Source organism: Salvelinus fontinalis, chromosome 15 (genome assembly GCF_029448725.1).
Source record: "Salvelinus fontinalis isolate EN_2023a chromosome 15, ASM2944872v1, whole genome shotgun sequence".
Classification (NCBI taxonomy): Eukaryota; Metazoa; Chordata; class Actinopteri; order Salmoniformes; family Salmonidae; genus Salvelinus; species Salvelinus fontinalis.
Genome location: NC_074679.1, coordinates 31,182,639 through 31,209,994, shown reverse-complemented (window position 1 = coordinate 31,209,994; position 27,356 = coordinate 31,182,639). Strand labels below are relative to the sequence as shown.

At 38.6% G+C, this 27,356-nt stretch overlaps 37 non-coding genes across 37 annotated transcripts; all 37 read right to left on the bottom strand.

The window, feature by feature from the left end:
* Positions 1-22: 22 nt before the first annotated feature.
* On the bottom strand, positions 23-95 carry trnar-ucg (transfer RNA arginine (anticodon UCG)). Its single transcript has one exon. It is a non-coding gene; the product is annotated as a tRNA-Arg (tRNA).
* A 967-nt stretch (positions 96-1,062) lies between these two features.
* Positions 1,063-1,135, bottom strand: trnar-ucg (transfer RNA arginine (anticodon UCG)). The gene has a single exon. It is a non-coding gene; the product is annotated as a tRNA-Arg (tRNA).
* Positions 1,136-1,400: 265 nt separating this feature from the next.
* Positions 1,401-1,473, bottom strand: trnar-ucg (transfer RNA arginine (anticodon UCG)). Its single transcript has one exon. It is a non-coding gene; the product is annotated as a tRNA-Arg (tRNA).
* A 1,628-nt stretch (positions 1,474-3,101) lies between these two features.
* Positions 3,102-3,174, bottom strand: trnar-ucg (transfer RNA arginine (anticodon UCG)). Its single transcript has one exon. It is a non-coding gene; the product is annotated as a tRNA-Arg (tRNA).
* Positions 3,175-3,424: 250 nt separating this feature from the next.
* Positions 3,425-3,497, bottom strand: trnar-ucg (transfer RNA arginine (anticodon UCG)). Its single transcript has one exon. It is a non-coding gene; the product is annotated as a tRNA-Arg (tRNA).
* Positions 3,498-3,748: 251 nt separating this feature from the next.
* trnar-ucg (transfer RNA arginine (anticodon UCG)) lies at positions 3,749-3,821 on the bottom strand. The gene has a single exon. It is a non-coding gene; the product is annotated as a tRNA-Arg (tRNA).
* A 967-nt stretch (positions 3,822-4,788) lies between these two features.
* trnar-ucg (transfer RNA arginine (anticodon UCG)) lies at positions 4,789-4,861 on the bottom strand. The gene has a single exon. It is a non-coding gene; the product is annotated as a tRNA-Arg (tRNA).
* A 574-nt stretch (positions 4,862-5,435) lies between these two features.
* Positions 5,436-5,508, bottom strand: trnar-ucg (transfer RNA arginine (anticodon UCG)). The gene has a single exon. It is a non-coding gene; the product is annotated as a tRNA-Arg (tRNA).
* A 967-nt stretch (positions 5,509-6,475) lies between these two features.
* trnar-ucg (transfer RNA arginine (anticodon UCG)) lies at positions 6,476-6,548 on the bottom strand. Its single transcript has one exon. It is a non-coding gene; the product is annotated as a tRNA-Arg (tRNA).
* Positions 6,549-7,909: 1,361 nt separating this feature from the next.
* On the bottom strand, positions 7,910-7,982 carry trnar-ucg (transfer RNA arginine (anticodon UCG)). Its single transcript has one exon. It is a non-coding gene; the product is annotated as a tRNA-Arg (tRNA).
* A 967-nt stretch (positions 7,983-8,949) lies between these two features.
* trnar-ucg (transfer RNA arginine (anticodon UCG)) lies at positions 8,950-9,022 on the bottom strand. The gene has a single exon. It is a non-coding gene; the product is annotated as a tRNA-Arg (tRNA).
* A 265-nt stretch (positions 9,023-9,287) lies between these two features.
* trnar-ucg (transfer RNA arginine (anticodon UCG)) lies at positions 9,288-9,360 on the bottom strand. The gene has a single exon. It is a non-coding gene; the product is annotated as a tRNA-Arg (tRNA).
* A 250-nt stretch (positions 9,361-9,610) lies between these two features.
* trnar-ucg (transfer RNA arginine (anticodon UCG)) lies at positions 9,611-9,683 on the bottom strand. Its single transcript has one exon. It is a non-coding gene; the product is annotated as a tRNA-Arg (tRNA).
* Positions 9,684-9,934: 251 nt separating this feature from the next.
* trnar-ucg (transfer RNA arginine (anticodon UCG)) lies at positions 9,935-10,007 on the bottom strand. The gene has a single exon. It is a non-coding gene; the product is annotated as a tRNA-Arg (tRNA).
* Positions 10,008-10,974: 967 nt separating this feature from the next.
* Positions 10,975-11,047, bottom strand: trnar-ucg (transfer RNA arginine (anticodon UCG)). Its single transcript has one exon. It is a non-coding gene; the product is annotated as a tRNA-Arg (tRNA).
* A 644-nt stretch (positions 11,048-11,691) lies between these two features.
* trnar-ucg (transfer RNA arginine (anticodon UCG)) lies at positions 11,692-11,764 on the bottom strand. Its single transcript has one exon. It is a non-coding gene; the product is annotated as a tRNA-Arg (tRNA).
* A 1,361-nt stretch (positions 11,765-13,125) lies between these two features.
* On the bottom strand, positions 13,126-13,198 carry trnar-ucg (transfer RNA arginine (anticodon UCG)). Its single transcript has one exon. It is a non-coding gene; the product is annotated as a tRNA-Arg (tRNA).
* A 1,684-nt stretch (positions 13,199-14,882) lies between these two features.
* trnar-ucg (transfer RNA arginine (anticodon UCG)) lies at positions 14,883-14,955 on the bottom strand. Its single transcript has one exon. It is a non-coding gene; the product is annotated as a tRNA-Arg (tRNA).
* A 250-nt stretch (positions 14,956-15,205) lies between these two features.
* On the bottom strand, positions 15,206-15,278 carry trnar-ucg (transfer RNA arginine (anticodon UCG)). Its single transcript has one exon. It is a non-coding gene; the product is annotated as a tRNA-Arg (tRNA).
* Positions 15,279-15,923: 645 nt separating this feature from the next.
* On the bottom strand, positions 15,924-15,996 carry trnar-ucg (transfer RNA arginine (anticodon UCG)). Its single transcript has one exon. It is a non-coding gene; the product is annotated as a tRNA-Arg (tRNA).
* Positions 15,997-16,261: 265 nt separating this feature from the next.
* Positions 16,262-16,334, bottom strand: trnar-ucg (transfer RNA arginine (anticodon UCG)). The gene has a single exon. It is a non-coding gene; the product is annotated as a tRNA-Arg (tRNA).
* Positions 16,335-16,584: 250 nt separating this feature from the next.
* Positions 16,585-16,657, bottom strand: trnar-ucg (transfer RNA arginine (anticodon UCG)). Its single transcript has one exon. It is a non-coding gene; the product is annotated as a tRNA-Arg (tRNA).
* Positions 16,658-17,302: 645 nt separating this feature from the next.
* On the bottom strand, positions 17,303-17,375 carry trnar-ucg (transfer RNA arginine (anticodon UCG)). Its single transcript has one exon. It is a non-coding gene; the product is annotated as a tRNA-Arg (tRNA).
* A 982-nt stretch (positions 17,376-18,357) lies between these two features.
* On the bottom strand, positions 18,358-18,430 carry trnar-ucg (transfer RNA arginine (anticodon UCG)). The gene has a single exon. It is a non-coding gene; the product is annotated as a tRNA-Arg (tRNA).
* Positions 18,431-18,680: 250 nt separating this feature from the next.
* trnar-ucg (transfer RNA arginine (anticodon UCG)) lies at positions 18,681-18,753 on the bottom strand. The gene has a single exon. It is a non-coding gene; the product is annotated as a tRNA-Arg (tRNA).
* Positions 18,754-19,398: 645 nt separating this feature from the next.
* Positions 19,399-19,471, bottom strand: trnar-ucg (transfer RNA arginine (anticodon UCG)). The gene has a single exon. It is a non-coding gene; the product is annotated as a tRNA-Arg (tRNA).
* Positions 19,472-19,736: 265 nt separating this feature from the next.
* Positions 19,737-19,809, bottom strand: trnar-ucg (transfer RNA arginine (anticodon UCG)). Its single transcript has one exon. It is a non-coding gene; the product is annotated as a tRNA-Arg (tRNA).
* A 250-nt stretch (positions 19,810-20,059) lies between these two features.
* On the bottom strand, positions 20,060-20,132 carry trnar-ucg (transfer RNA arginine (anticodon UCG)). The gene has a single exon. It is a non-coding gene; the product is annotated as a tRNA-Arg (tRNA).
* Positions 20,133-20,777: 645 nt separating this feature from the next.
* Positions 20,778-20,850, bottom strand: trnar-ucg (transfer RNA arginine (anticodon UCG)). Its single transcript has one exon. It is a non-coding gene; the product is annotated as a tRNA-Arg (tRNA).
* A 265-nt stretch (positions 20,851-21,115) lies between these two features.
* trnar-ucg (transfer RNA arginine (anticodon UCG)) lies at positions 21,116-21,188 on the bottom strand. Its single transcript has one exon. It is a non-coding gene; the product is annotated as a tRNA-Arg (tRNA).
* A 967-nt stretch (positions 21,189-22,155) lies between these two features.
* trnar-ucg (transfer RNA arginine (anticodon UCG)) lies at positions 22,156-22,228 on the bottom strand. Its single transcript has one exon. It is a non-coding gene; the product is annotated as a tRNA-Arg (tRNA).
* A 644-nt stretch (positions 22,229-22,872) lies between these two features.
* On the bottom strand, positions 22,873-22,945 carry trnar-ucg (transfer RNA arginine (anticodon UCG)). The gene has a single exon. It is a non-coding gene; the product is annotated as a tRNA-Arg (tRNA).
* A 250-nt stretch (positions 22,946-23,195) lies between these two features.
* On the bottom strand, positions 23,196-23,268 carry trnar-ucg (transfer RNA arginine (anticodon UCG)). The gene has a single exon. It is a non-coding gene; the product is annotated as a tRNA-Arg (tRNA).
* A 644-nt stretch (positions 23,269-23,912) lies between these two features.
* On the bottom strand, positions 23,913-23,985 carry trnar-ucg (transfer RNA arginine (anticodon UCG)). Its single transcript has one exon. It is a non-coding gene; the product is annotated as a tRNA-Arg (tRNA).
* Positions 23,986-24,250: 265 nt separating this feature from the next.
* On the bottom strand, positions 24,251-24,323 carry trnar-ucg (transfer RNA arginine (anticodon UCG)). Its single transcript has one exon. It is a non-coding gene; the product is annotated as a tRNA-Arg (tRNA).
* A 1,290-nt stretch (positions 24,324-25,613) lies between these two features.
* trnar-ucg (transfer RNA arginine (anticodon UCG)) lies at positions 25,614-25,686 on the bottom strand. Its single transcript has one exon. It is a non-coding gene; the product is annotated as a tRNA-Arg (tRNA).
* A 982-nt stretch (positions 25,687-26,668) lies between these two features.
* trnar-ucg (transfer RNA arginine (anticodon UCG)) lies at positions 26,669-26,741 on the bottom strand. The gene has a single exon. It is a non-coding gene; the product is annotated as a tRNA-Arg (tRNA).
* Between the last annotated feature and the right edge of the window lie 615 nt (positions 26,742-27,356).

Sequence of the window (27,356 nt, the reverse complement as noted above, 5' to 3'; positions counted from 1 at the left end):
TAACTGCGTTTATGAAATTAAAAGACCATGAAGGGACTCGAACCCTCAATCTTCTGATTCGAAGTCAGACGCCTTTTCCATTAGGCCACGCAGCCTGTTTCTTAATATACTCCTTCAAAATTGTGAACCGGTCCGAATGAGGAAAGCTAGTGATATTGAACAAGTATGAAGAGACGCTATCCCTCAATCTTGTGATGCAGAATCAGACACAATATTTCACGGGTCTCGCATTCTTAGATCATTGAAGTTGCATAACAATATCCTAGCATTTCAAAGCAACAAGAACAAAGACTTATTTCAGGAAATTGCAAACAAGTCTAAATTAACTGCGTTTATGAAATTAAACGACCACGAATGGACTCGAACCCTCAATCTTCTGATTCGAAGTCAGACGCCTTATCCGTTCGACCACGCAGCCTTTTACATATACACCTATATGACATCATGCAGACGTTGTTTTGCCACAATAGACATGAAAATTGCGAACCTGTCCGAATGAGGAAAGCTAGTGATATTGAACAAGTACGAAGAGTCGCTATCCCTCAATCTTGTGATGCATTATCAGACACAATATTACTCAGGCCTCGCACTCTTAGATTATTAAATTGTATAACAATGTCCTAGATTTTCAAAGCAAGAAGAACAAAGACTTATCTCGGTAAATTGCGAACATGTCCAAAATTGCTGAGCTAATGAAATTAAACAACAATGAGGAGAGTCAAACCCTCAATCTTCTGATTTGAAGTCAAACACCTTATCCATTATGCGACACACTCTACTCCACATAATCCTACATGACATCATTCAGACGTTATTTTGCAACAATAGACATCAAATTTGTGAACCGGTCCGAATGAGGAAAGCTAGAGATTTTGAACAAGTATGAAGAGACGCTATCCCTCAACCTTGTGATGCAGAATCAGACACATTATTTCACGGGTCTCGCATTCTTAGATCATTGAAGTTGCATAACAATATCCTAGCATTTCAAAGCAACAAGAACAAAGACTTATTTCAGGACATTGCAAACAAGTCTAAATTAACTGCGTTTATGAAATTAAACGACCATGAAGGGACTCGAACCCTCAATCTTCTGATTCGAAGTCAGACGCCTTATCCATTAGGCCACGCAGCCTGTTTCTTAATATACTCCTTCTTAATATACTCCTTCAAAATTGTGAACCGGTCCGAATGAGGAAAGCTAGTGATATTGAACAAGTATGAAGAGACGCTATCCCTCAATCTTGTGATGCAGAATCAGACACAATATTTCACGGGTCTCGCATTCTTAGATCATTGAGGTTGCATAACAATATCCTAGCATTTCAAAGCAACAAGAACAAAGACTTATTTCAGGAAATTGCAAACAAGTCTAAATTAACTGCGTTTATGACATTAAACGACCACGAAGGGACTCGAACCCTCAATCTTCTGATTCGAAGTCAGACGCCTTATCCATTAGGCCACGCAGCCTGTTACATATACTCCTATATGACATCATGCAGATGTTGTTTTGCCACAATAGACATGAAAATTGCGAACCTGTCCGAATGAGGAAATTTAGTGATATTGAACAAGTACGAAGAGACGCTATCCCTCAATCTTGTGATGCATAATCAGACACAATATTACTCAGGCCTCGCACTCTTAGATTATTAAATTATATAACAATGTCCTAGCTTTTCAAAGCAAGAAGAACAAAGCCTTATCTCGGGAAATTGCGAACATGTCCAAAATTGCTGAGCTAATGAAATTAAACAACAATGAGGAGAGTCAAACCCTCAATCTTCTGATTTGAAGTCAAACACCTTATCCATTATGCGACACACTCTACTCCACATAATCCTATATGACATCATTCAGACGTTGTTTTGCAACAATAGACATCAAATTTGTGAACCGGTCCGAATGAGGAAAGCTAGTGATATTGAACAAGTATGAAGAGACGCTATCCCTCAATCTTGTGATGCAGAATCAGACACAATATTTCACGGGTCTCGCATTCTTAGATCATTGAAGTTGCATAACAATATCCTAGCGTTTCAAAGCAAGAAGAACAAAGACTTATTTCAGGAAATTGCAAACAAGTCTAAATTAACTGCGTTTATGAAACTAAACGACCACGAAGGGTCTCGAACGCTCAATCTTCTGATTCGAAGTCAGACGCCTTATCCATTAGGCCACGCATCCTGTTTCTTAATATACTCCTTCAAAATTGTGAACCGGTCCGAATGAGGAAAGCTAGTGATATTGAACAAGTGTGAAGAGACGCTATCCCTTAATCTTGTGATGCAGAATCAGACACAATATTTCACGGGTCTCGCATTCTTAGATCATTGAAGTTGCATAACAATATCCTAGCATTTCAAAGCAACAAGAACAAAGACTTGTTTCAGGAAATTGCAAACAAGTCTAAATTAACTGCGTTTATGAAATTAAACGACCACGAAGGGACTCGAACCCTCAATCTTCTGATTCGAAGTCAGACGCCTTATCCATTAGGCCACGGATCCTGTTTCTTAATATACTCCTTCAAAATTGTGAACCGGTCCGAATGAGGAAAGCTAGTGATATTGAACAAGTACGAAGAGACGCTATCCCTCAATCTTGTGATGCAGAATCAGACAAAATTTTTCACGGGTCTCGCATTCTTAGATCATTGAAGTTGCACAACAATATCCTAGCATTTCAAAGCAACAAGAACAAAGACTTATTTCAGGACATTGCAAACAAGTCTAAATTAACTGCGTTTATGAAATTAAACGACCATGAAGGGACTCGAACCCTCAATCTTCTTATTCGAAGTCAGACGCCTTATCCATTAGGCCACGCAGCCTGTTTCTTAATATACTCCTTCTTAATATACTCCTTCAAAATTGTGAACCGGTCCGAATGAGGAAAGCTAGTGATATTGAACAAGTATGAAGAGACGCTATCCCTCAATCTTGTGATGCAGAATCAGACACAATATTTCACGGGTCTCGCATTCTTAGATCATTGAAGTTGCATAACAATATCCTAGCATTTCAAAGCAACAAGAACAAAGACTTATTTCAGGAAATTGCAAACAAGTCTAAATTAACTGCGTTTATGACATTAAACGACCACGAAGGGACTCGAACCCTCAATCTTCTGATTCGAAGTCAGACGCCTTATCCATTAGGCCACGCAGTCTTTTTCTTAATATACTCCTTCAAAATTGTGAACCGTTCCGAATGAGGAATGCTAGTGATATTGAACAAGTACGAAGAGACGCTATCCCTCAATCTTGTGATGCAGAATCAGACACAATATTTCACGGGTCTCGCATTCTTAGATCATTGAAGTTGCATAACAATATCCTAGCATTTCAAAGCAACAAGAACAAAGAATTATTTCAGGAAATTGCAAACAAGTCTAAATTAACTGCGTTTATGAAGTTAAATGACAACGAAGGGACTCGAACCCTCAATCTTCCGATTCGAAGTCAGACGCCTTATCCATTAGGCCACGCAGCCTTTTACTTTATATACTCCATTCAAAATTGTGAACCGGTCGGAATGAGGAAAGCTAGTGATATTGAACAAGTACGAAGAGACGCTATCCCTCAATCTTGTGATGCAGAATCAGACACAATATTTCACGGGTCTCGCATTCTTAGATCATTGAAGTTGCATAACAATATCCTAGCATTTCAAAGCAACAAGAACAAAGACTTATTTCAGGAAATCGCAAACAAGTCTAAATTAACTGCCTTTATGAAATTAAACGACCACGAAGGGACTCGAACCCTCAATCTTCTGATTCGAAGTCAGACGCCTTATCCATTAGGCCACGCAGCCTGTTACATATACTCCTATATGACATCATGCAGACGTTGTTTTGCCACAATAGACATGAAAATTGCGAACCTGTCCGAATGAGGAAAGCTAGTGATATTGAACAAGTACGAAGAGACGCTATCCCTCAATCTTGTGATGCATAATCAGACACAATATTACTCAGGCCTCGCACTCTTAGATTATTAAATTATATAACAATATCCTAGCTTTTCAAAGCAAGAAGAACAAAGCCTTATCTCGGGAAATTGCGAACATGTCCAAAATTGCTGAGCTAATGAAATTAAACAACAATGAGGAGAGTCAAACCCTCAATCTTCTAATTTGAAGTCAAACACCTTATCCATTATGCGACACACTCTACTCCACATAATCCTATATGACATCATTCAGACGTTGTTTTGCAACAATAGACATCAAATTTGTGAACCGGTCCGAATGAGGAAAGCTAGTGATAATGAACAAGTATGAAGAGACGCTATTCCTCAATCTTGTGATGCAGAATCAGACACAATATTTCACGGGTCTCGCATTCTTAGATCATTGAAGTTGCATAACAATATCCTAGCATTTCAAAGCAACAAGAACAAAGACTTATTTCAGGAAATTGCAAACAAGTCTAAATTAACTGCGTTTATGAAATAAAACGACCACGAAGGGACTCGAACTCTCAATCTTTTGATACGAAGTCAGACGCCTTATCCATTAGGCCACGCATCCTGTTTTTTAATATACTCCTTCAAAATTGTGAACCGGTCCAAATGAGGAAAGCTAGTGATATTGAACAAGTACGAAGAGACGCTATCCCTCAATCTTGTGATGCAGAATCAGACACAATATTTCACGGGTCTCGCATTCTTAGATCATTGAAGTTGCATAACAATATCCTAGCATTTCAAAGCAACAAGAACAAAGACTTATTTCAGGAAATTGCAAACAAGTCTAAATTAACTGCGTTTATGACATTAAACGACCACGAAGGGACTCGAACCCTCAATCTTCTGATTCGAAGTCAGACGCCTTATCCATTAGGCCACGCAGTCTTTTTCTTAATATACTCCTTCAAAATTGTGAACCGTTCCGAATGAGGAATGCTAGTGATATTGAACAAGTACGAAGAGACGCTATCCCTCAATCTTGTGATGCAGAATCAGACACAATATTTCACGGGTCTCGCATTCTTAGATCATTGAAGTTGCATAACAATATCCTAGCATTTCAAAGCAACAAGAACAAAGAATTATTTCAGGAAATTGCAAACAAGTCTAAATTAACTGCGTTTATGAAGTTAAATGACAACGAAGGGACTCGAACCCTCAATCTTCTGATTCGAAGTCAGACGCCTTATCCATTAGGCCACGCAGCATTTTACTTTATATACTCCATTCAAAATTGTGAACCGGTCCGAATGAGGAAAGCTAGTGATATTGAACAAGTACGAAGAGACGCTATCCCTCAATCTTGTGATGCAGAATCAGACACAATATTTCACGGGTCTCGCATTCTTAGATCATTGAAGTTGCATAACAATATCCTAGCATTTCAAAGCAACAAGAACAAAGACTTATTTCAGGAAATCGCAAACAAGTCTAAATTAACTGCCTTTATGAAATTAAACGACCACGAAGGGACTCGAACCCTCAATCTTCTGATTCGAAGTCAGACGCCTTATCCATTAGGCCACGCAGCCTGTTACATATACTCCTATATGACATCATGCAGACGTTGTTTTGCCACAACAGACATGAAAATTGCGAACCTGTCCGAATGAGGAAAGCTAGTGATATTGAACAAGTACGAAGAGACGCTATCCCTCAATCTTGTGATGCATAATCAGACACAATATTACTCAGGCCTCGCACTCTTAGATTATTAAATTATATAACAATATCCTAGCTTTTCAAAGCAAGAAGAACAAAGCCTTATCTCGGGAAATTGCGAACATGTCCAAAATTGCTGAGCTAATGAAATTAAACAACAATGAGGAGAGTCAAACCCTCAATCTTCTAATTTGAAGTCAAACACCTTATCCATTATGCGACACACTCTACTCCACATAATCCTATATGACATCATTCAGACGTTGTTTTGCAACAATAGACATCAAATTTGTGAACCGGTCCGAATGAGGAAAGCTAGTGATAATGAACAAGTATGAAGAGACGCTATTCCTCAATCTTGTGATGCAGAATCAGACACAATATTTCACGGGTCTCGCATTCTTAGATCATTGAAGTTGCATAACAATATCCTAGCATTTCAAAGCAACAAGAACAAAGACTTATTTCAGGAAATTGCAAACAAGTCTAAATTAACTGCGTTTATGAAATAAAACGACCACGAAGGGACTCGAACTCTCAATCTTTTGATTCGAAGTCAGACGCCTTATCCATTAGGCCACGCATCCTGTTTTTTAATATACTCCTTCAAAATTGTGAACCGGTCCAAATGAGGAAAGCTAGTGATATTGAACAAGTACGAAGAGACGCTATCCCTCAATCTTGTGATGCAGAATCAGACACAATATTTCACGGGTCTCGCATTCTTAGATCATTGAAGTTGCATAACAATATCCTAGCATTTCAAAGCAACAAGAACAAAGACTTATTTCAGGAAATTGCAAACAAGTCTAAATTAACTGCGTTTATGAAATTAAACAACCACGAAGGGACTCGAACCCTCAATCTTCTGATTCGAAGTCAGACGCCTTATCCATTAGGCCACGCAGCCTGTTACATATACTCCTATATGACATCATGCAGACGTTGTTTTGCCACAATAGACATGAAAATTGCGACCCTGTCCGAATGAGGAAAGCTAGTGATATTGAACAAGTACGAAGAGACGCTATCCCTCAATCTTGTGATGCATAATCAGACACAATATTACTCAGGCCTCGCACTCTTAGATTATTAAATTGTATAACAATGTCCTAGCTTTTCAAAGCAAGAAGAACAAAGCCTTATCTCGGGAAATTGCGAACATGTCCAAAATTGCTGAGCTAATGAAATTAAACAACAATGAGGAGAGTCAAAGCCTCAATCTTCTGATTTGAAGTCAAACACCTTATCCATTATGCGACACACTCTACTCCACATAATCCTATATGACATCATTCATACGTTGTTTTGCAACAATATACATCAAATTTGTGAACCGGTCCGAATGAGGAAAGCTAGTGATATTGAACAAGTATGAAGAGACGCTATCCCTCAATCTTGTGATGCAGAATCAGACACAATATTTCACGGGTCTCGCATTCTTAGATCATTGAAGTTGCATAACAATATCCTAGCATTTCAAAGCAACAAGAACAAAGACTTATTTCAGGAAATTGCAAACAAGTCTAAATTAACTGCGTTTATGAAATTAAACAACAACGAAGGGACTCGAACCCTCAAACTTCTGATTCGAAGTCAGACGCCTTATCCATTAGTCCACGCAGCCTGTTACATATACTCCTATATGACATCATGCAGACGTTGTTTTGCCACAATAGACATGAAAATTGCGAACCTGTCCGAATGAGGAAAGCTAGTGATATTGAACAAGTACGAAGAGACGCTATCCCTCAATCTTGTGATGCATTATCAGACACAATATTACTCAGGCCTCGCACTCTTAGATTATTAAATTGTATAACAATGTCCTAGCTTTTCAAAGCAAGAAGAACAAAGACTTATCTCGGGAAATTGCGAACATGTCCAAAATTGCTGAGCTAATGAAATTAAACAACAATGAGGAGAGTCAAACCCTCAATCTTCTGATTTGAAGTCAAACACCTTATCCATTATGCGACACACTCTACTCCACATAATCCTATATGACATCATTCAGACGTTGTTTTGCAACAATAGACATCAAATTTGTGAACCGGTCCGAATGAGGAAAGCTAGTGATATTGAACAAGTATGAAGAGACGCTATCCCTCAATCTTGTGATGCAGAATCAGACACAATATTTCACGGGTCTCGCATTCTTAGATCATTGAAGTTGCATAACAATATCCTAGCATTTCAAAGCAACAAGAACAAAGACTTATTTCAGGAAATTGCAAACAAGTCTAAATTAACTGCGTTTATGAAATTAAACGACCACGAAGGGACTCGAACCCTCAATCTTCTGATTCGAAGTCAGACGCCTTATCCATTAGGCCACGCAGCCTGTTACTTAATATACTCCTTCAAAATTGTGAACCGGTCCGAATGAGGAAAGCTAGTGATATTGAACAAGTACGAAGAGACGCTATGCCTCAATCTTGTGATGCAGAATCAGACACAATATTTCACGGGTCTCGCAATCTTAGATCATTGAAGTTGCATAACAATATCCTAGCATTTCAAAGCAACAAGAACAAAGACTTATTTCAGGAAATTGCAAACAAGTCTAAATTAACTGCGTTTATGACATTAAACGACCACGAAGTGACTCGAACCCTCAATCTTCTGATTTGAATTCAGACGACTTATCCATTAGGCCACGCAGCCTGTTACATACACTCCATTATGACATCATGCAGACGTTGTTTTGCCACAATAGACATGAAAATTGCGAACCTGTCCGAATCAGGAAAGCTAGTGATATTGAACAAGTACGAAGAGACGCTATCCCTCAATCTTGTGATGCATAATCAGACACAATATTACTCAGGCCTCGCACTCTTAGATTATTAAATTGTATAACAATGTCCTAGCTTTTCAAAGCAAGAAGAACAAAGCCTTATCTCGGGAAATTGCGAACATGTCCAAAATTGCTGAGCTAATGAAATTGAACAACAATGAGGAGGGTCAAACCCTCAATCTTCTGATTTGAAGTCAAACACCTTATCCATTATGCGACACACTCTACTCCACATAATCCTATATGACATCATTCAGACGTTGTTTTGCAACAATAGACATCAAATTTGTGAACCGGTCCGAATGAGGAAAGCTAGTGATATTGAACAAGTATGAAGAGACGCTATCCCTCAATCTTGTGATGCAGAATCAGACACAATATTTCACGGGTCTCGCATTCTTAGAACATTGAAGTTGCATAACAATATCCTAGCATTTCAAAGCAACAAGAACAAAGACTTATTTCAGGAAATTGCAAACAAGTCTAAATTAACTGCGTTTATGAAATTAAAAGACCACGAAGGGACTCGAACCCTCAATCTTCTGATTCGACGTCAGACGCCTTATCCATTAGGCCACGCAGCCTGTTTCTTAATATACTCCTTCTTAATATACTCCTTCAAAATTGTGAACCGGTCCGAATGAGGAAAGCTAGTGATATTGAACAAGAATGAAGAGACGCTATCCCTCAATCTTGTGATGCAGAATCAGACACAATATTTCACGGGTCTCGCATTCTTAGATCATTGAAGTTGCATAACAATATCCTAGCATTTCAAAGCAACAAGAACAAAGCCTTATTTCAGGAAATTGCAAACAAGTCTAAATTAACTGCGTTTATGACATTAAACGACCACGAAGGGACTCGAACCCTCAATCTTCTGATTCGAAGTCAGACGCCTTATCCATTAGGCCACGCAGTCTTTTTCTTAACATACTCCTTCAAAATTGTGAACCGTTCCGAATGAGGAATGCTAGTGATATTGAACAAGTACGAAGAGACGCTATCCCTCAATCTTGTGATGCAGAATCAGACACAATATTTCACGGGTCTCGCATTCTTAGATCATTGAAGTTGCATAACAATATCCTAGCATTTCAAAGCAACAAGAACAAAGACTTATTTCAGGAAATTGCAAACAAGTCTAAATTAACTGCGTTTATGAAGTTAAATGACAACGAAGGGACTCGAACCCTCAATCTTCTGATTCGAAGTCAGACGCCTTATCCATTAGGCCACGCAGCCTTTTACTTTATATACTCCATTCAAAATTGTGAACCGGTCCGAATGAGGAAAGCTAGTGATATTGAACAAGTACGAAGAGACGCTATCCCTCAATCTTGTGATGCAGAATCAGACACAATATTTCACGGGTCTCGCATTCTTAGATCATTGAAGTTGCATAACAATATCCTAGCATTTCAAAGCAACAAGAACAAAGACTTATTTCAGGAAATCGCAAACAAGTCTAAATTAACTGCCTTTATGAAATTAAACGACCACGAAGGGACTCGAACCCTCAATCTTCTGATTCGAAGTCAGACGCCTTATCCATTAGGCCACGCAGCCTGTTACATATACTCCTATATGACATCATGCAGACGTTGTTTTGCCACAATAGACATGAAAATTGCGAACCTGTCCGAATGAGGAAAGCTAGTGATATTGAACAAGTACGAAGAGACGCTATCCCTCAATCTTGTGATGCATAATCAGACACAATATTACTCAGGCCTCGCACTCTTAGATTATTAAATTATATAACAATATCCTAGCTTTTCAAAGCAAGAAGAACAAAGCCTTATCTCGGGAAATTGCGAACATGTCCAAAATTGCTGAGCTAATGAAATTAAACAACAATGAGGAGAGTCAAACCCTCAATCTTCTAATTTGAAGTCAAACACCTTATCCATTATGCGACACACTCTACTCCACATAATCCTATATGACATCATTCAGACGTTGTTTTGCAACAATAGACATCAAATTTGTGAACCGGTCCGAATGAGGAAAGCTAGTGATAATGAACAAGTATGAAGAGACGCTATTCCTCAATCTTGTGATGCAGAATCAGACACAATATTTCACGGGTCTCGCATTCTTAGATCATTGAAGTTGCATAACAATATCCTAGCATTTCAAAGCAACAAGAACAAAGACTTATTTCAGGAAATTGCAAACAAGTCTAAATTAACTGCGTTTATGAAATAAAACGACCACGAAGGGACTCAAACTCTCAATCTTTTGATACGAACTCAGACGCCTTATCCATTAGGCCACGCATCCTGTTTTTTAATATACTCCTTCAAAATTGTGAACCGGTCCAAATGAGGAAAGCTAGTGATATTGAACAAGTACGAAGAGACGCTATCCCTCAATCTTGTGATGCAGAATCAGACACAATATTTCACGGGTCTCGCATTCTTAGATCATTGAAGTTGCATAACAATATCCTAGCATTTCAAAGCAACAAGAACAAAGACTTATTTCAGGAAATTGCAAACAAGTCTAAATTAACTGCGTTTATGAAATTAAACAACCACGAAGGGAATCGAACCCTCAATCTTCTGATTCGAAGTCAGACGCCTTATCCATTAGGCCACGCAGCCTGTTACATATACTCCTATATGACATCATGCAGACGTTGTTTTGCCACAATAGACATGAAAATTGCGACCCTGTCCGAATGAGGAAAGCTAGTGATATTGAACAAGTACGAAGAGACGCTATCCCTCAATCTTGTGATGCATAATCAGACACAATATTACTCAGGCCTCGCACTCTTAGATTATTAAATTGTATAACAATGTCCTAGCTTTTCAAAGCAAGAAGAACAAAGCCTTATCTCGGGAAATTGCGAACATGTCCAAAATTGCTGAGCTAATGAAATTAAACAACAATGAGGAGAGTCAAACCCTCAATCTTCTGATTTGAAGTTAAACACCTTATCCATTATGCGACACACTCTACTCCACATAATCCTATGTGACATCATTCAGACGTTGTTTTGCAACAATAGACATCAAATTTGTGAACCGGTCCGAATGAGGAAAGCTAGTGATATTGAACAAGTATGAAGAGACGCTATCCCTCAATCTTGTGATGCAGAATCAGACACAATATTTCACGGGTCTCGCCTTCTTAGATCATTGAAGTTGCAAAACAATATCCTAGCATTTCAAAGCAACAAGAACAAAGACTTATTTCAGGAAATTGCAAACAAGTCTAAATGAACTGCGTTTATGAAATTAAACGACCACGAAGGGACTCGAACCCTCAATCTTCTGATTCGAAGTCAGACGCCTTATCCTTTAGGCCACGCAGCCTGTTACATGTACTCCTATATGACATCATTCAGACGTTGTTTTGCCACAATAGACATGAAAATTGCGAACCTGTCCGAATGAGGAAAGCTAGTGATATTGAACAAGTACGAAGAGACGCTATCCCTCAATCTTGTGATGCATTATCAGACACAATATTACTCAGGCCTCGCACTCTTAGATTATTAAATTGTATAACAATGTCCTAGCTTTTCAAAGCAAGAAGAACAAAGACTTATCTCGGGAAATTGCGAACATGTCCAAAATTGCTGAGCTAATGAAATTAAACAACAATGAGGAGAGTCAAAGCCTCAATCTTCTGATTTGAAGTCAAACACCTTATCCATTATGCGACACACTCTACTCCACATAATCCTATATGACATCATTCATACGTTGTTTTGCAACAATATACATCAAATTTGTGAACCGGTCCGAATGAGGAAAGCTAGTGATATTGAACAAGTATGAAGAGACGCTATCCCTCAATCTTGTGATGCAGAATCAGACACAATATTTCACGGGTCTCGCATTCTTAGATCATTGAAGTTGCATAACAATATCCTAGCATTTCAAAGCAACAAGAACAAAGACTTATTTCAGGAAATTGCAAACAAGTCTAAATTAACTGCGTTTATGAAATTAAACAACAACGAAGGGACTCGAACCCTCAAACTTCTGATTCGAAGTCAGACGCCTTATCCATTAGTCCACGCAGCCTGTTACATATACTCCTTTATGACATCATGCAGACGTTGTTTTGCCACAATAGACATGAAAATTGCGAACCTGTCCGAATGAGGAAAGCTAGTGATATTGAACAAGTACGAAGAGACGCTATCCCTCAATCTTGTGATGCATTATCAGACACAATATTACTCAGGCCTCGCACTCTTAGATTATTAAATTGTATAACAATGTCCTAGCTTTTCAAAGCAAGAAGAACAAAGACTTATCTCGGGAAATTGCGAACATGTCCAAAATTGCTGAGCTAATGAAATTAAACAACAATGAGGAGAGTCAAACCCTCAATCTTCTGATTTGAAGTCAAACACCTTATCCATTATGCGACACACTCTACTCCACATAATCCTATATGACATCATTCAGACGTTGTTTTGCAACAATAGACATCAAATTTGTGAACCGGTCCGAATGAGGAAAGCTAGTGATATTGAACAAGTATGAAGAGACGCTATCCCTCAATCTTGTGATGCAGAATCAGACACAATATTTCACGGGTCTCGCATTCTTAGATCATTGAAGTTGCATAACAATATCCTAGCATTTCAAAGCAACAAGAACAAAGACTTATTTCAGGAAATTGCAAACAAGTCTAAATTAACTGCGTTTATGAAATTAAACGACCACGAAGGGACTCGAACTCTCAATCTTCTGATTCGAAGTCAGACGCCTTATCCATTAGGCCACGCAGCCTGTTACTTAATATACTCCTTCAAAATTGTGAACCGGTCCGAATGAGGAAAGCTAGTGATATTGAACAAGTACGAAGAGACGCTATGCCTCAATCTTGTGATGCAGAATCAGACACAATATTTCACGGGTCTCGCAATCTTAGATCATTGAAGTTGCATAACAATATCCTAGCATTTCAAAGCAACAAGAACAAAGACTTATTTCAGGAAATTGCAAACAAGTCTAAATTAACTGCGTTTATGACATTAAACGACCACGAAGTGACTCGAACCCTCAATCTTCTGATTTGAAGTGAGACGCCTTATCCATTAGGCCACGCAGCCTGTTACATACACTCCATTATGACATCATGCAGACGTTGTTTTGCCAAAATAGACATGAAAATTGCGAACCTGTCCGAATGAGGAAAGCTAGTGATATTGAACAAGTACGAAGAGACGCTATCCCTCAATCTTGTGATGCATAATCAGACACAATATTACTCAGGCCTCGCACTCTTAGATTATTAAATTATATAACAATGTCCTAGCTTTTCAAAGCAAGAAGAACAAAGCCTTATCTCGGGAAATTGCGAACATGTCCAAAATTGCTGAGCTAATGAAATGAAACAACAATGAGGAGAGTCAAACCCTCAATATTCTGATTTGAAGTCAAACACCTTATCCATTATGCGACACACTCTACTCCACATAATCCTATATGACATCATTCAGACGTTGTTTTGCAACAATAGACATCAAATTTGTGAACCGGTCCGAATGAGGAAAGCTAGTGATATTGAACAAGTATGAAGAGACGCTATCCCTCAATCTTGTGATGCAGAATCAGACACAATATTTCACGGGTCTCGCATTCTTAGATCATTGAAGTTGCATAACAATATCCTAGCATTTCAAAGCAACAAGAACAAAGACTTATTTCAGGAAATTGCAAACAAGTCTAAATTAACTGCGTTTATGAAATTAAATGACAACGAAGGGACTCGAACCATCAAACTTCTGATTCGAAGTCAGACGCCTTATCCATTAGTCCACGCAGCCTGTTACATATACTCCTATATGACATCATGCAGACGTTGTTTTGCCACAATAGACATGAAAATTGCGAACCTGTCCGAATGAGGAAAGCTAGTGATATTGAACAAGTACGAAGAGACGCTATCCCTCAATCTTGTGATGCATTATCAGACACAATATTACTCAGGCCTCGCACTCTTAGATTATTAAATTGTAAAACAATGTCCTAGCTTTTCAAAGCAAGAAGAACAAAGACTTATCTCGGGAAATTGCGAACATGTCCAAAATTGCTGAGCTAATGAAATTAAACAACAATGAGGAGAGTCAAACCCTCAATCTTCTGATTTGAAGTCAAACACCTTATCCATTATGCGACACACTCTACTCCACATAATCCTATATGACATCATTCAGACGTTGTTTTGCAACAATAGACATCAAATTTGTGAACCGGTCCGAATGAGGAAAGCTAGTGATATTGAACAAGTATGAAGAGACTCTATCCCTCAATCTTGTGATGCAGAATCAGACACAATATTTCACGGGTCTCGCATTCTTAGATCATTGAAGTTGCATAACAATATCCTAGCATTTCAAAGCAACAAGAACAAAGACTTATTTCAGGAAATTGCAAACAAGTCTAAATTAACTGCGTTTATGAAATTAAACGACCACGAAGGGACTCGAACCCTCAATCTTCTGATTCGAAGTCAGACGCCTTATCCATTAGGCCACGCAGCCTGTTACTTAATATACTCCTTCAAAATTGTGAACCGGTCCGAATGAGGAAAGCTAGTGATATTGAACAAGTACGAAGAGACGCTATGCCTCAATCTTGTGATGCAGAATCAAACACAATATTTCACGGGTCTCGCATTCTTAGAACATTGAAGTTGCATAACAATATCCTAGCATTTCAAAGCAACAAGAACAAAGACTTATTTCAGGAAATTGCAAAAAAGTCTAAATTAACTGCGTTTATGAAATTAAAAGACCACGAAGGGACTCGAACCCTCAATCTTCTGATTCGAAGTCAGACGCCTTATCCATTAGGCCACGCAGCCTGTTACATATAACGCTATATGACATCATGCAGACGTTGTTTTGCCAAAATAGACATGAAAATTGCGAACCTGTCCGAATGAGGAGGAGCTAGTGATATTGAACAAGTACGAAGAGACGCTATCCCTCAATCTTGTGATGCATAATCAGACACAATATTACTCAGGCCTCGCACTCTTAGATTATTAAATTATATAACAATGTCCTAGCTTTTCAAAGCAAGAAGAACAAAGCCTTATCTCGGGAAATTGCGAACATGTCCAAAATTGCTGAGCTAATGAAATGAAACAACAATGAGGAGAGTCAAACCCTCAATCTTCTGATTTGAAGTCAAACACCTTATCCATTATGCGACACACTCTACTCCACATAATCCTATATGACATCATTCAGACGTTGTTTTGCAACAATAGACATCAAATTTGTGAACCGGTCCGAATGAGGAAAGCTAGTGATATTGAACAAGTATGAAGAGACGCTATCCCTCAATCTTGTGATGCAGAATCAGACACAATATTTCACGGGTCTCGCATTCTTAGATCATTGAAGTTGCATAACAATATCCTAGCATTTCAAAGCAACAAGAACAAAGACTTATTTCAGGACATTGCAAACAAGTCTAAATTAACTGCGTTTATGAAATTAAACGACCATGAAGGGACTCGAACCCTCAATCTTCTGATTCGAAGTCAGACGCCTTATCCATTAGGCCACGCAGCCTGTTTCTTAATATACTCCTTCTTAATATACTCCTTCAAAATTGTGAACCGGTCCGAATGAGGAAAGCTAGTGATATTGAACAAGTATGAAGAGACTCTATCCCTCAATCTTGTGATGCAGAATCAGACACAATATTTCACGGGTCTCGCATTCTTAGATCATTGAAGTTGCATAACAATATCCTAGCATTTCAAAGCAACAAGAACAAAGACTTATTTCAGGAAATTGCAAACAAGTCTAAATTAACTGCGTTTATGAAATTAAACGACCACGAAGGGACTCGAACCCTCAATCTTCTGATTCGAAGTCAGACGCCTTATCCATTAGGCCACGCAGCCTGTTACTTAATATACTCCTTCAAAATTGTGAACCGGTCCGAATGAGGAAAGCTAGTGATATTGAACAAGTACGAAGAGACGCTATGCCTCAATCTTGTGATGCAGAATCAAACACAATATTTCACGGGTCTCGCATTCTTAGAACATTGAAGTTGCATAACAATATCCTAGCATTTCAAAGCAACAAGAACAAAGACTTATTTCAGGAAATTGCAAACAAGTCTAAATTAACTGCGTTTATGAAATTAAAAGACCACGAAGGGACTCGAACCCTCAATCTTCTGATTCGAAGTCAGACGCCTTATCCATTAGGCCACGCAGCCTGTTACATATAACGCTATATGACATCATGCAGACGTTGTTTTGCCAAAATAGACATGAAAATTGCGAACCTGTCCGAATGAGGAGGAGCTAGTGATATTGAACAAGTACGAAGAGACGCTATCCCTCAATCTTGTGATGCATAATCAGACACAATATTACTCAGGCCTCGCACTCTTAGATTATTAAATTATATAACAATGTCCTAGCTTTTCAAAGCAAGAAGAACAAAGCCTTATCTCGGGAAATTGCGAACATGTCCAAAATTGCTGAGCTAATGAAATGAAACAACAATGAGGAGAGTCAAACCCTCAATCTTCTGATTTGAAGTCAAACACCTTATCCATTATGCGACACACTCTACTCCACATAATCCTATATGACATCATTCAGACGTTGTTTTGCAACAATAGACATCAAATTTGTGAACCGGTCCGAATGAGGAAAGCTAGTGATATTGAACAAGTATGAAGAGACGCTATCCCTCAATCTTGTGATGCAGAATCAGACACAATATTTCACGGGTCTCGCATTCTTAGATCATTGAAGTTGCATAACAATATCCTAGCATTTCAAAGCAACAAGAACAAAGACTTATTTCAGGACATTGCAAACAAGTCTAAATTAACTGCGTTTATGAAATTAAACGACCATGAAGGGACTCGAACCCTCAATCTTCTGATTCGAAGTCAGACGCCTTATCCATTAGGCCACGCAGCCTGTTTCTTAATATACTCCTTCTTAATATACTCCTTCAAAATTGTGAACCGGTCCGAATGAGGAAAGCTAGTGATATTGAACAAGTATGAAGAGACGCTATCCCTCAATCTTGTGATGCAGAATCAGACACAATATTTCACGGGTCTCGCATTCTTAGATCATTGAAGTTGCATAACAATATCCTAGCATTTCAAAGCAACAAGAACAAAGACTTATTTCAGGAAATTGCAAACAAGTCTAAATTAACTGCGTTTATGAAATTAAACGACAACGAAGGGACTCGAACCATCAAACTTCTGATTCGAAGTCAGACGCCTTATCCATTAGTCCACGCAGCCTGTTACATATACTCCTATATGACATCATGCAGACGTTGTTTTGCCACAATAGACATGAAAATTGCGAACCTGTCCGAATGAGGAAAGCTAGTGATATTGAACAAGTACGAAGAGACGCTATCCCTCAATCTTGTGATGCATTATCAGACACAATATTACTCAGGCCTCGCACTCTTAGATTATTAAATTGTAAAACAATGTCCTAGCTTTTCAAAGCAAGAAGAACAAAGACTTATCTCGGGAAATTGCGAACATGTCCAAAATTGCTGAGCTAATGAAATTAAACAACAATGAGGAGAGTCAAACCCTCAATCTTCTGATTTGAAGTCAAACACCTTATCCATTATGCGACACACTCTACTCCACATAATCCTATATGACATCATTCAGACGTTGTTTTGCAACAATAGACATCAAATTTGTGAACCGGTCCGAATGAGGAAAGCTAGTGATATTGAACAAGTATGAAGAGACTCTATCCCTCAATCTTGTGATGCAGAATCAGACACAATATTTCACGGGTCTCGCATTCTTAGATCATTGAAGTTGCATAACAATATCCTAGCATTTCAAAGCAACAAGAACAAAGACTTATTTCAGGAAATTGCAAACAAGTCTAAATTAACTGCGTTTATGAAATTAAACGACCACGAAGGGACTCGAACCCTCAATCTTCTGATTCGAAGTCAGACGCCTTATCCATTAGGCCACGCAGCCTGTTACTTAATATACTCCTTCAAAATTGTGAACCGGTCCGAATGAGGAAAGCTAGTGATATTGAACAAGTACGAAGAGACGCTATGCCTCAATCTTGTGATGCAGAATCAAACACAATATTTCACGGGTCTCGCATTCTTAGAACATTGAAGTTGCATAACAATATCCTAGCATTTCAAAGCAACAAGAACAAAGACTTATTTCAGGAAATTGCAAACAAGTCTAAATTAACTGCGTTTATGAAATTAAAAGACCACGAAGGGACTCGAACCCTCAATCTTCTGATTCGAAGTCAGACGCCTTATCCATTAGGCCACGCAGCCTGTTACATATAACGCTATATGACATCATGCAGACGTTGTTTTGCCAAAATAGACATGAAAATTGCGAACCTGTCCGAATGAGGAGGAGCTAGTGATATTGAACAAGTACGAAGAGACGCTATCCCTCAATCTTGTGATGCATAATCAGACACAATATTACTCAGGCCTCGCACTCTTAGATTATTAAATTATATAACAATGTCCTAGCTTTTCAAAGCAAGAAGAACAAAGCCTTATCTCGGGAAATTGCGAACATGTCCAAAATTGCTGAGCTAATGAAATGAAACAACAATGAGGAGAGTCAAACCCTCAATCTTCTGATTTGAAGTCAAACACCTTATCCATTATGCGACACACTCTACTCCACATAATCCTATATGACATCATTCAGACGTTGTTTTGCAACAATAGACATCAAATTTGTGAACCGGTCCGAATGAGGAAAGCTAGTGATATTGAACAAGTATGAAGAGACGCTATCCCTCAATCTTGTGATGCAGAATCAGACACAATATTTCACGGGTCTCGCATTCTTAGATCATTGAAGTTGCATAACAATATCCTAGCATTTCAAAGCAACAAGAACAAAGACTTATTTCAGGACATTGCAAACAAGTCTAAATTAACTGCGTTTATGAAATTAAACGACCATGAAGGGACTCGAACCCTCAATCTTCTGATTCGAAGTCAGACGCCTTATCCATTAGGCCACGCAGCCTGTTTCTTAATATACTCCTTCTTAATATACTCCTTCAAAATTGTGAACCGGTCCGAATGAGGAAAGCTAGTGATATTGAACAAGTATGAAGAGACTCTATCCCTCAATCTTGTGATGCAGAATCAGACACAATATTTCACGGGTCTCGCATTCTTAGATCATTGAAGTTGCATAACAATATCCTAGCATTTCAAAGCAACAAGAACAAAGACTTATTTCAGGAAATTGCAAACAAGTCTAAATTAACTGCGTTTATGAAATTAAACGACCACGAAGGGACTCGAACCCTCAATCTTCTGATTCGAAGTCAGACGCCTTATCCATTAGGCCACGCAGCCTGTTACTTAATATACTCCTTCAAAATTGTGAACCGGTCCGAATGAGGAAAGCTAGTGATATTGAACAAGTACGAAGAGACGCTATGCCTCAATCTTGTGATGCAGAATCAAACACAATATTTCACGGGTCTCGCATTCTTAGAACATTGAAGTTGCATAACAATATCCTAGCATTTCAAAGCAACAAGAACAAAGACTTATTTCAGGAAATTGCAAACAAGTCTAAATTAACTGCGTTTATGAAATTAAAAGACCACGAAGGGACTCGAACCCTCAATCTTCTGATTCGAAGTCAGACGCCTTATCCATTAGGCCACGCAGCCTGTTACATATAACGCTATATGACATCATGCAGACGTTGTTTTGCCAAAATAGACATGAAAATTGCGAACCTGTCCGAATGAGGAGGAGCTAGTGATATTGAACAAGTACGAAGAGACGCTATCCCTCAATCTTGTGATGCATAATCAGACACAATATTACTCAGGCCTCGCACTCTTAGATTATTAAATTATATAACAATGTCCTAGCTTTTCAAAGCAAGAAGAACAAAGCCTTATCTCGGGAAATTGCGAACATGTCCAAAATTGCTGAGCTAATGAAATGAAACAACAATGAGGAGAGTCAAACCCTCAATCTTCTGATTTGAAGTCAAACACCTTATCCATTATGCGACACACTCTACTCCACATAATCCTATATGACATCATTCAGACGTTGTTTTGCAACAATAGACATCAAATTTGTGAACCGGTCCGAATGAGGAAAGCTAGTGATATTGAACAAGTATGAAGAGACGCTATCCCTCAATCTTGTGATGCAGAATCAGACACAATATTTCACGGGTCTCGCATTCTTAGATCATTGAAGTTGCATAACAATATCCTAGCATTTCAAAGCAACAAGAACAAAGACTTATTTCAGGACATTGCAAACAAGTCTAAATTAACTGCGTTTATGAAATTAAACGACCATGAAGGGACTCGAACCCTCAATCTTCTGATTCGAAGTCAGACGCCTTATCCATTAGGCCACGCAGCCTGTTTCTTAATATACTCCTTCTTAATATACTCCTTCAAAATTGTGAACCGGTCCGAATGAGGAAAGCTAGTGATATTGAACAAGTATGAAGAGACGCTATCCCTCAATCTTGTGATGCAGAATCAGACACAATATTTCACGGGTCTCGCATTCTTAGATCATTGAAGTTGCATAACAATATCCTAGCATTTCAAAGCAACAAGAACAAAGACTTATTTCAGGAAATTGCAAACAAGTCTAAATTAACTGCGTTTATGACATTAAACGACCACGAAGGGACTCGAACCCTCAATCTTCTGATTCGAAGTCAGACGCCTTATCCATTAGGCCACGCAGCCTGTTACATATACTCCTATATGACATCATGCAGATGTTGTTTTGCCACAATAGACATGAAAATTGCGAACCTGTCCGAATGAGGAAATTTAGTGATATTGAACAAGTACGAAGAGACGCTATCCCTCAATCTTGTTATGCATAATCAGACACAATATTACTCAGGCCTCGCACTCTTAGATTATTAAATTATATAACAATGTCCTAGCTTTTCAAAGCAAGAAGAACAAAGCCTTATCTCGGGAAATTGCGAACATGTCCAAAATTGCTGAGCTAATGAAATTAAACAACAATGAGGAGAGTCAAACCCTCAATCTTCTGATTTGAAGTCAAACACCTTATCCATTATGCGACACACTCTACTCCACATAATCCTATATGACATCATTCAGACGTTGTTTTGCAACAATAGACATCAAATTTGTGAACCGGTCCGAATGAGGAAAGCTAGTGATATTGAACAAGTATGAAGAGACGCTATCCCTCAATCTTGTGATGCAGAATCAGACACAATATTTCACGGGTCTCGCATTCTTAGATCATTGAAGTTGCATAACAATATCCTAGCATTTCAAAGCAACAAGAACAAAGACTTATTTCAGGAAATTGCAAACAAGTCTAAATTTACTGCGTTTATGAAATTAAAAGACCACAAAGGGACTCGAACCCTAAAACTTATGATTCGAAGTCAGACGCCTTATCCAATAGGCCACGCAGCCTGTTTCTTAATATACTCCTTCAAAATTGTGAACCGGTCCGAATGAGGAAAGCTAGTGACATTGAACAAGTACGAAGAGACGCTATCCCTCAATCTTGTGATGCAGAATGAGACACAATATTTCACGGGTCTCGCATTCTTAGATCATTGAAGTTGCATAACAATATCCTAGCATTTCAAAGCAACAAGAACAAAGACTTATTTCAGGAAATTGCAAACAAGTCTAAATTAACTGCTTTTATGAAATTAAAAGACAACGAAGGGACTCGAACCCTCAAACTTATGATTCGAAGTCAGACGCCTTATCCATTAGGCCACGCAGCCTGTTAAATATAGTCCTATATGACATCATGCAGACGTTGTTTTGCCACAATAGACATGAAAATTGCGAACCTGTCCGAATGAGGAAAGCTAGTGATATTGAACAAGTACGAAGAGTCGCTATCCCTCAATCTTGTGATGCATTATCAGACACAATATTACTCAGGCCTCGCACTCTTAGATTATTAAATTGTATAACAATGTCCTAGATTTTCAAAGCAAGAAGAACAAAGACTTATCTCGGGAAATTGCGAACATGTCCAAAATTGCTGAGCTAATGAAATTAAACAACAATGAGGAGAGTCAAACCCTCAATCTTCTGATTTGAAGTCAAACACCTTATCCATTATGCGACACACTCTACTCCACATAATCCTACATGACATCATTCAGACGTTGTTTTGCAACAATAGACATCAAATTTGTGAACCGGTCCGAATGAGGAAAGCTAGAGATATTGAACAAGTATGAAGAGACGCTATCCCTCAACCTTGTGATGCAGAATCAGACACATTATTTCACGGGTCTCGCATTCTTAGATCATTGAAGTTGCATAACAATATCCTAGCATTTCAAAGCAACAAGAACAAAGACTTATTTCAGGACATTGCAAACAAGTCTAAATTAACTGCGTTTATGAAATTAAAAGACCATGAAGGGACTCGAACCCTCAATCTTCTGATTCGAAGTCAGACGCCTTATCCATTAGGCCACGCAGCCTGCTTCTTAATATACTCCTTCAAAATTGTGAACCGGTCCGAATGAGGAAAGCTAGTGATATTGAACAAGTATGAAGAGACGCTATCCCTCAATCTTGTGATGCAGAATCAGACACAATATTTCACGGGTCTCGCATTCTTAGATCATTGAAGTTGCATAACAATATCCTAGCATTTCAAAGCAACAAGAACAAAGACTTATTTCAGGAAATTGCAAACAAGTCTAAATTAACTGCGTTTATGAAATTAAACGACCACGAAGGGACTCGAACCCTCAATCTTCTGATTCGAAGTCAGACGCCTTATCCATTCGACCACGCAGCCTTTTACATATACACCTATATGACATCATGCAGACGTTGTTTTGCCACAATAGACATGAAAATTGCGAACCTGTCCGAATGAGGAAAGCTAGTGATATTGAACAAGTACGAAGAGTCGCTATCCCTCAATCTTGTGATGCATTATCAGACACAATATTACTCAGGCCTCGCACTCTTAGATTATTAAATTGTATAACAATGTCCTAGATTTTCAAAGCAAGAAGAACAAAGACTTATCTCGGGAAATTGCGAACATGTCCAAAATTGCTGAGCTAATGAAATTAAACAACAATGAGGAGAGTCAAACCCTCAATCTTCTGATTTGAAGTCAAACACCTTATCCATTATGCGACACACTCTACTCCACATAATCCTACATGACATCATTCAGACGTTGTTTTGCAACAATAGACATCAAATTTGTGAACCGGTCCGAATGAGGAAAGCTAGAGATATTGAACAAGTATGAAGAGACGCTATCCCTCAACCTTGTGATGCAGAATCAGACACATTATTTCACGGGTCTCGCATTCTTAGATCATTGAAGTTGCATAACAATATCCTAGCATTTCAAAGCAACAAGAACAAAGACTTATTTCAGGACATTGCAAACAAGTCTAAATTAACTGCGTTTATGAAATTAAACGACCATGAAGGGACTCGAACCCTCAATCTTCTGATTCGAAGTCAGACGCCTTATCCATTAGGCCACGCAGCCTGTTTCTTAATATACTCCTTCTTAATATACTCCTTCAAAATTGTGAACCGGTCCGAATGAGGAAAGCTAGTGATATTGAACAAGTATGAAGAGACGCTATCCCTCAATCTTGTGATGCAGAATCAGACACAATATTTCACGGGTCTCGCATTCTTAGATCATTGAAGTTGCATAACAATATCCTAGCATTTCAAAGCAACAAGAACAAAGACTTATTTCAGGAAATTGCAAACAAGTCTAAATTAACTGCGTTTATGACATTAAACGACCACGAAGGGACTCGAACCCTCAATCTTCTGATTCGAAGTCAGACGCCTTATCCATTAGGCCACGCAGCCTGTTACATAAACTCCTATATGACATCATGCAGATGTTGTTTTGCCACAATAGACATGAAAATTGCGAACCTGTCCGAATGAGGAAATTTAGTGATATTGAACAAGTACGAAGAGACGCTATCCCTCAATCTTGTTATGCATAATCAGACACAATATTACTCAGGCCTCGCACTCTTAGATTATTAAATTATATAACAATGTCCTAGCTTTTCAAAGCAAGAAGAACAAAGCCTTATCTCGGGAAATTGCGAACATGTCCAAAATTGCTGAGCTAATGAAATTAAACAACAATGAGGAGAGTCAAACCCTCAATCTTCTGATTTGAAGTCAAACACCTTATCCATTATGCGACACACTCTACTCCACATAATCCTATATGACATCATTCAGACGTTGTTTTGCAACAATAGACATCAAATTTGTGAACCGGTCCGAATGAGGAAAGCTAGTGATATTGAACAAGTATGAAGAGACGCTATCCCTCAATCTTGTGATGCAGAATCAGACACAATATTTCACGGGTCTCGCATTCTTAGATCATTGAAGTTGCATAACAATATCCTAGCGTTTCAAAGCAAGAAGAACAAAGACTTATTTCAGGAAATTGCAAACATGTCTAAATTAACTGCGTTTATGAAACTAAACGACCACGAAGGGTCTCGAACGCTCAATCTTCTGATTCGAAGTCAGACGCCTTTTCCATTAGGCCACGCATCCTGTTTCTTAATATACTCCTTCAAAATTGTGAACCGGTCCGAATGAGGAAAGCTAGTGATATTGAACAAGTGTGAAGAGACGCTATCCCTCAATCTTGTGATGCAGAATCAGACACAATATTTCACGGGTCTCGCATTCTTAGATCATTGAAGTTGCATAACAATATCCTAGCATTTCAAAGCAACAAGAACAAAGACTTGTTTCAGGAAATTGCAAACAAGTCTAAATTAACTGCGTTTATGAAATTAAACGACCACGAAGGGACTCGAACCCTCAATCTTCTGATTCGAAGTCAGACGCCTTATCCATTAGGCCACGGATCCTGTTTCTTAATATACTCCTTCAAAATTGTGAACCGGTCCGAATGAGGAAAGCTAGTGATATTGAACAAGTACGAAGAGACGCTATCCCTCAATCTTGTGATGCAGAATCAGACAAAATTTTTCACGGGTCTCGCATTCTTAGATCATTGAAGTTGCACAACAATATCCTAGCATTTCAAAGCAACAAGAACAAAGACTTATTTCAGGACATTGCAAACAAGTCTAAATTAACTGCTTTTATGAAATTAAACGACCATGAAGGGACTCGAACCCTCAAAATTCTGATTCGAAGTCAGACGCCTTATCCATTAGGCCACGCAGCCTGTTTCTTAATATACTCCTTCTTAATATACTCCTTCAAAATTGTGAACCGGTCCGAATGAGGAAAGCTAGTGATATTGAACAAGTGTGAAGAGACGCTATCCCTCAATCTTGTGATGCAGAATCAGACACAATATTTCACGGGTCTCGCATTCTTAGATCATTGAAGTTGCATAACAATATCCTAGCATTTCAAAGCAACAAGAACAAAGACTTATTTCAGGAAATTGCAAACAAGTCTAAATTAACTGCGTTTATGAAATTAAACAACCACGAAGGGACTCGAACACCCAATCTTCTGATTCGAAGTCAGACGCCTTATCCATTAGGCCACGCACCCTGTTACATATACTCCTATATGACATCATGCAGACGTTGTTTTGCCACAATAGACATGAAAATTGCGAACCTGTCCGAATGAGGAAAGCTAGTGATATTGAACAAGTACGAAGAGACGCTATCCCTCAATCTTGTGATGCATAATCAGACACAATATTACTCAGGCCTCGCACTCTTAGATTATTAAATTGTATAACAATGTCCTAGCTTTTCAAAGCAAGAAGAACAAAGCCTTATCTCGGGAAATTGCGAACATGTCCAAAATTGCTGAGCTAATGAAATTAAACAACAATGAGGAGAGTCAAACCCTCAATCTTCTGATTTGAAGTTAAACACCTTATCCATTATGCGACACACTCTACTCCACATAATCCTATGTGACATCATTCAGACGTTGTTTTGCAACAATAGACATCAAATTTGTGAACCGGTCCGAATGAGGAAAGCTAGTGATATTGAACAAGTATGAAGAGACGCTATCCCTCAATCTTGTGATGCAGAATCAGACACAATATTTCACGGGTCTCGCCTTCTTAGATCATTGAAGTTGCACAACAATATCCTAGCATTTCAAAGCAACAAGAACAAAGACTTATTTCAGGACATTGCAAACAAGTCTAAATTAACTGCTTTTATGAAATTAAACGACCATGAAGGGACTCGAACCCTCAAAATTCTGATTCGAAGTCAGACGCCTTATCCATTAGGCCACGCAGCCTGTTTCTTAATATACTCCTTCTTAATATACTCCTTCAAAATTGTGAACCGGTCCGAATGAGGAAAGCTAGTGATATTGAACAAGTGTGAAGAGACGCTATCCCTCAATCTTGTGATGCAGAATCAGACACAATATTTCACGGGTCTCGCATTCTTAGATCATTGAAGTTGCATAACAATATCCTAGCATTTCAAAGCAACAAGAACAAAGACTTATTTCAGGAAATTGCAAACAAGTCTAAATTAACTGCGTTTATGAAATTAAACAACCACGAAGGGACTCGAACACCCAATCTTCTGATTCGAAGTCAGACGCCTTATCCATTAGGCCACGCACCCTGTTACATATACTCCTATATGACATCATGCAGACGTTGTTTTGCCACAATAGACATGAAAATTGCGAACCTGTCCGAATGAGGAAAGCTAGTGATATTGAACAAGTACGAAGAGACGCTATCCCTCAATCTTGTGATGCATAATCAGACACAATATTACTCAGGCCTCGCACTCTTAGATTATTAAATTGTATAACAATGTCCTAGCTTTTCAAAGCAAGAAGAACAAAGCCTTATCTCGGGAAATTGCGAACATGTCCAAAATTGCTGAGCTAATG